The sequence below is a fragment of the Notamacropus eugenii genome, chromosome 3 (genome assembly GCF_028372415.1).
Source record: "Notamacropus eugenii isolate mMacEug1 chromosome 3, mMacEug1.pri_v2, whole genome shotgun sequence".
Taxonomy (NCBI): domain Eukaryota; kingdom Metazoa; phylum Chordata; class Mammalia; order Diprotodontia; family Macropodidae; genus Notamacropus; species Notamacropus eugenii.
In genome coordinates this window covers 486,320,330-486,327,175 of record NC_092874.1, presented here as the reverse complement: position 1 = coordinate 486,327,175, position 6,846 = coordinate 486,320,330, and positions in this window count along the sequence as shown.

Here is a 6,846-nt window from a genome sequence, read left to right as displayed (position 1 = left end):
GAATTTTGCAGAAGCTGCAGACTACACACAAAAGCCAGCAGACAACACAAAAAGAGTTTAGAAACTCAGAAATGCATTATATTTAAGTACACACACATATATGTGATTATATAATATCAACATATTTTATCCTTTAATACTATATACACTCCATAAAAGAAGAAGAAAAAAATCCAGACTTCTTCCCTGGTATGAAGCGAAGGCCAAAAACTTTTACTTGGATTTCCCCAGATCTTGGGGAGGAGAGGTACCACATCCCAACCTCCATGATGTGGAAAGTATAACTGTACTCTAGCCTAATATGTCATTTTAAGATGAATTCTTACTTACTTTCATCTCTCCTATCTCAGTCTTGTGAGACTGATTGTTTGAACCCAGATGGAAGACTTTACATTTATCCCTATTACCTTGATTTGCAAAGCTTTGGCAAGTATTCGAAATGGGCACTATGGATAGAAAGAAAAATATGTGATACTGTCTATCTTCAAAGAACTTACACTATTAAGGGAAAAACATGTACACATAGAAGTAAATAGAAAGCACATTCAAGGTAAATTCAAGGTAATTTGGGGAGGGGGTCAGGAAGGTTTTCTAATTAGAAGAAGTGGTCTTTGAGTTGAGGTTTACTAGAAGTGGGGTAGGATTCTGTGGGGTGGAGTGGGAGGGACTAAAGGCACTGAGAAAGGAGTGGGAAAACTGGATCTAAACACACAGGGACCTACTTCATCTGGATTGCAGAGGGTGTAAAGCAGAGGAACATGTATATGTTCTGAAAGTTAAGCAGCATCCAGGTTGTGAGAGGCTCCAAATGACAAAAAACATGGCTATATTTTCTTTTGAGTTAGTCGGGAGCTTCTGGTGCTTTTTGAGTAGAAGGATAACATGATCAGACCCGTGCTTCAGGAAAATCACTTTAGCATCAGTGTACAAGGTAGATTGGAGGGCAGAGTTACCTGAGGCAGGGGGACCAATTTATTTTGTAATTTGATATTTTATTTTCCCCAATTATATGTAAAAACAGTTCTTAGTATTCATTTTTTAAGATCTGAGTCAAAATTCTCTCCCTCCCTTCCTCCTTCCCCCTTCCCTTCTCTGAGAAAACAAGTGATTTGATGCTATACATGCGGAGTTATGCAAAACATTGTTGTGAAAAAAAATAGATTTTTATAAAAATAAGAAAAATAAAGTAAAAACAAAGGAAGCTTCGATATGTATTAAGACTCCATCAGTTCTTTATCTGGAAATGGATAGTATTTATCATAAGAGAGACAGAATTGTCTTGGATCATCGTTCTGCTGAGAATAGCTGTCATTCACAGTTGATATCGAACAACGTTGCTGTTGCTGTTACTGTGTACAATGTTCTCCTGGTTCTGCTCATTTCACTTTGCATCTGTTCATGTAAGTCTTCCCAGGTTGTTCTGAAAGCATTTTGCTCATAATTTCTTATAGCACGATAATGTTCAGCCATTCCCAATTAACACATATTCCCTCAATTTCCAGTTCTTTGCCACCACATAAAGAGCTACTATAAATATCTTTGTACACATAAGTCTTTTTCCTTTTTGTTTTCTATCTCTTTGGGATACAGACTTAGTAGTGATATTGCTTAGTCAAAGGGTATGCATGGTTTTTATATCCCTTTGGGCATAGTTTCAAATTGCTCTACAGAATGGTTGAATTAGTATACCACTTCACCAACAGTGCATTAGTGACTCTATTTTCCCACATCCCCTCCAAAATTTGTCATTTTCATCTTCTGTTATATAAGCCAACTTTGTAGATGTGAGGTGGTAGCTCAGAGTTGTTTTAACTTGCCTTTCTCCAATCCATAATGATTTAGAGAGTTTTTGTATGACTGTAGATAGCTTTGATTTCTTTGTTTGAAAACTGCCTGTTCATATACTTTTACCATTTGTCAACTGAAAAATGGCTCTTATTTCTACAAATTTGACTCAGTTCTCTGTCTCTGTCTCTCTCTATGTGTCTCTCTGTCTCTGTCTGTCTGTCTGTCTGTCTCTCTCTCTCTGTCTCTCTCTCTCCCTCTCTCTCCTTTTACCCTTGCCCATTCTCAAAAGTGTTTTGCTTCTGACTTTTTACCTGTCTCTTCTCCCTTCTATCAGCTTCCCACCCCTCCTCCCCTTTCTCTCTTACTTTCCTGTAGGGTTAGACAAATTTCTATACCCAACAGAGTGTACATTATTTCCTCTTTGAGCCAATTACCATGAGAGTGAGGTTCAGGCCCTGCCCCTTCTTTGCACTTGTTTCATGTCAGATAATTTATCCCATTCAGTTCATTTTGTTCTTTTTTTTCCATTTGACCAGTTCTGCTTTTCAAGGCATTCATCTCTCTATTGGATTTTGGTGCTTCTTTTGCCATTTGAACTATTTTGGTTTTTAGAGTGTTATTTTCTTCAATATGACCTCCTTTACCAAGCTGGTGACTCATTTTTCATTATTTTCTTGCATCACTCTCATTCCTCTTCCCAATTTTTCCTTTACTTCTCTTACTTGACTTTTAAAATCCTCTTGAGGTCTTCCAAGACCAATTCACATTTTTCTTTGGGAGTTGGGGGGGGGGAGTGCTTTGGATGGAGCAGTTTTGACTTTATTATCTTCTCTTGAGTTTGTGTTTTGATCTTCCTTGTCCTCATAGTTACTTTCTATGGTCAGAGTCTTGTTCTCTGCTCATTTTTCCAGCCTGCTCCTAGACTTTTAGCTTTCAGTTAAAGTTGGTCTCTGCTTTTGAGATGGAATGGGCTCTGTCCCAAGCTTCAGGATATTTTTTGTGCAGTTGTTTTTAGAGAAAATTCTAGGCACCTGTAAGTTTTTTCCAAGGTAGCATGATCTAGGGGGAGGTGTGTTTGCTACTCTCCTGGCCTGTGAGTGAGTGATCACAAACATTCTTTCTGCCACAGAACTGCGACCAGGATTCCAGCTCCCCAGTGTCCACAAGCTCTACTGTGCTATTGTGCCAGTGTTCCATCTCATCCTGGGACTGCCACGCAGGGCTGTACCCCAGATCCAAGTATGGGCAAAGCAACAGAGTTCTGCCTCAATGCAAGTAAAGGGACCCCTATAATCTCATGAACAGTTGTCTGACTGTGGGCTGAGAAGTCCAGAAACCACCACTGATTCAAGCATCCACAAGGCCTGTGTTGGTCTGCTGGGGTTCACCCTGCACTGGACTGTGTTCCACTCTCACCCCAGTACAACAGGCATTTCCTGCTGACCTTCTAAATTGTCTTGGGATGGAAAATTGCTTTACTCCATCCTTTTGTGGTTTCTGCTGCTGCAGAATTTGTTTTGAGGTATTATTTAAAGTTGTTTGGAGGAGTTTTGGGAAGAACTTAGGTGAGTCCCTACCTCTTCTACACCATCTGGCTCCACTCCCCAGGGAGACCAATTTTAAAAGGCTGCAATAGCTCAGGCAATTAGTGATGAGGGTCTGAATTAGAGCACTGGCCTCATGAGCGGAGAGAAGCAGATGGATATGAGAGATGTATAAATGGGATTAAATAAATTTGACAACTGATTTACTGTGGAGGATAAGAGGGGGCATAGAGATGAGGGATGGTGAAGAGTCTCAGTGATTCCAAGGCTGCAAACCAGAGTAACTGGCAGAGTGGCAGTGCCTTAAACAAAACAGGAGTGGGTTTGGGAGAAGAGATAGTGAGTTCTGTTTTAGACGTGTTGAGTTTGGGATGCCTATGGAACCTCCAGGTACTAATATCTGATAGGCTGTTGGTGTTGTGAGATTGGAGCTCCATAAAGACCAAAGGGATAAATATATAAATGTGTGAGTCATCTGCTTAGAGATAACTCTGATAACATTTAATATCATCTTTGTACTTTAATAAGGACCAAAGCCTAAACTAATCAATCTGACTGCTTTGTTTTGTTTTTAAAATGCCCTTTTCTGTGTTGGCAATTTCAAAAACCTATTTATGACAGGATGCCTATAACCACAGTGGTGGGATTCTCTTTTATCTTGTTTCACAGAGACGTGCTATATGGGGGAAACTCAGATATCCTGGTATCATAAATTCCAACTGACTCTATTTCATTAATTGTCTTTTCTTACTGAATTTACAACTTATTCAACTAAGAAACTTCCTTACTCATGGTATAGTTAAACACATATAGAGATCATAAATCTGAGGGACACAGACATCCTCGGATTGTCCTAAAACAGATTTAAGCTTGGTCATTCTTGTATTAATCAGTCGGAAGTTTCCTTCTGACTCCATGATCATGTAACTGCTTGCTTTAAGGGAATAAACAATATGAAATTAGCTTGTTTGCCTCTTTTAACCAAACTGTCAGGTTGACAAGCCATAGGAGCTGATGAGCTTGCCAAATGGGAGGATACAGAAAAGAGGGTCCAGGACAGAACCCTGGCTTTCTGGGTGTCGTGTATTATATGATAACATAGTAAAGAAGGCTGAGGCGGAATATCAGAATAACCAAGAGGGAGCAATGTCATGAAGACTCAGAGAGCAGAGAGGATCTAGGAGAGGTGTGAGTCAACAGTATTCAATACTGAAGGGAACTAAAGAAGGACAAACACTGAGAAGGGGCGATCTGATTTAGCAGTTAAGAAATCGTTAGTAACCTTGGTGACAGACAGTTCAGCTGAATGCTGAGGGTGGAAACCAGATTGTGAAAGATTGAAAGCGAATGTTGTTATTGTTGTTGTTGAGTCATTTCAGTCGTAATCGACCCTCCCCGACCCCATTTGCAGTTTTCTTGGCAGAGATTCTGGAGTGGCTTACTTCTCTAGCTCATTTTACATATGAGGAAACTGAGGCAAACAGGGTTAAGTGACTTGTCCAGGGTCACATATCCGCTGACTGTCTGATGCTGAATTTGAACTCAGAAAGATGAGTCTTCCTGACTCCAGATCTGACACACTACCTAATGCACCACCTAGCTGTCAAAAAGTGAATGCTAGGTGAAAAAGTGGAGGCTATAAATATGGACAGTTGTTTTTTAAGGGTATGACTGTGAAAGGAAGGAGAGATGTAGTGGTGCCATTTGAGGGGATGGTAGGATCATAAAAAGTGTTTTTGCTACCAAAACACACTATATATTTGAATAAATTCAATTACAAAGTTCTTAAATTAAAAAAATCAACAGGAATATTCAGTCCTCATGGGTGGGCCATGTAATATAATAAAAAACCAAAGCTAGCAAAGTTAATTTACAGTTTTAATTCTATACCAATAAAGAATATCATCATTCTTCTGCAAAAGTAAAAAGGAAAGAGGTAGGGATAGAAGGGGAGTTGCTCTTTCAGCCCTCAAATTGTATTCTAAAGTAGCAATTATCAAAACCATCTGGTACTGCTTAAAAAAAATAGAGAGCAGACTAGACAATAGAGAAACAATGAAATTTAGTAATACATGGTTCAATAAAGTGGAAAATACAGAATTCATTAGAAAATAACTCTCTCCTCAATAAACAGTGCTGGGAAAACTAGAAAGCAGTCTGGCAGAAGTTAGGCTTAGAGGAATATAACTTTATATCTTATCCCACAATACATTTTAAATGAATATGGGAACTTAATATTAAGGATCATATAAAAATTAGAAAAGAAATAGATCACGTAGCCCTCACAACTATGGGTAGGAGATGAATTCTTTTAATTTATTTATCCGTTTTTAGTTTTCAACATTCATTTCTTTCTTTTTTTTTTAGATTTCCTCTTCACTAACTTTAATTTTTTTTTTTGGTTTATTTTCTTTTTCTAAAATTATTTTAGGGGGCAGAGCCAAGATGGAGGAGTAGAAAGATGCATATACTCTAGTGCTTCCTTCACAACCCACAAAATACCTGTAAAAAATGGCTCTCAACAAATTCTAGAGCAGCAGAAGCCTCTCTCACCTCTTAATTTTATTTTTTTAGATATCATCCCTTCCTATTCAACTCACCCTATGCCCTCTGTCTATATGTATACAATACCTCTAAATACCCAAATACTGAGAAACATCTCAAGAGTTACAAATATTATCTTTCCATGTAGGAATGTAAACAGTTCAACTTTAGTAAGTCCCTTGTGATTTCTCTTTCCCATTTACCTTTTCATATTTCTCTTGATTCTTGTGTTTGAAAGTCAAATTTTCTATTGAGTTCTGGTCTTTTCATCAAGAATGCTTGAAAGTCCTCTATTTCATTAAATGACCATCTTTTCCCCTGAAGTATTATACTCAGTTTTGCTGGGTAGGTGATTCTTGGTTTTAATCCTAGTTCCCTTGACTTCTGGAATATCATATTCCAAGCCCTTTGATCCCTTAATGTACAAGCTGCTAGATCTTGTGTTACCCTGATTGTATTTACACAATACTCAAATTGTTTCTTTCTGACTGCTTGTGATATTTTCTCCTTGACCCAGGAACTCTGGAATCTGATTACAATATTCTTAGGAGTTTTTCTTTTCAGATCTCTTTCAGGAGGTTATCAGTGGATTCTTTCAATATTTATTTTACCCTCTGGTTCCAGAATATCAGGGCAGTTTTCCTTCATAATTTCATGAAAGATGATGTCTAGACTCTTTTTTTCATCATGGCCTTCACATAGCCCTATAATTTTAAATTGTCTCTTCTGGATCTATTTTGCAAGTCAGTTGTTTTTCCAATGAGATATTTCACATTATCTTCCATTTTTTTCATTCTTTTGGTTTTGTTTTGTAATTTCTTGGTTTCTCATAAAGTCATTAGCTTCCATCTACTCAATTCTAATTTTTGAAGAACTATTTTCCTCAGTGAGCTTTTGAATCTCCTTTTCCATTTGGCCCATTCTGCTTTTTAAAGCATTTTTCTTCTCATTGGCTTTATGGGCCTCTTTT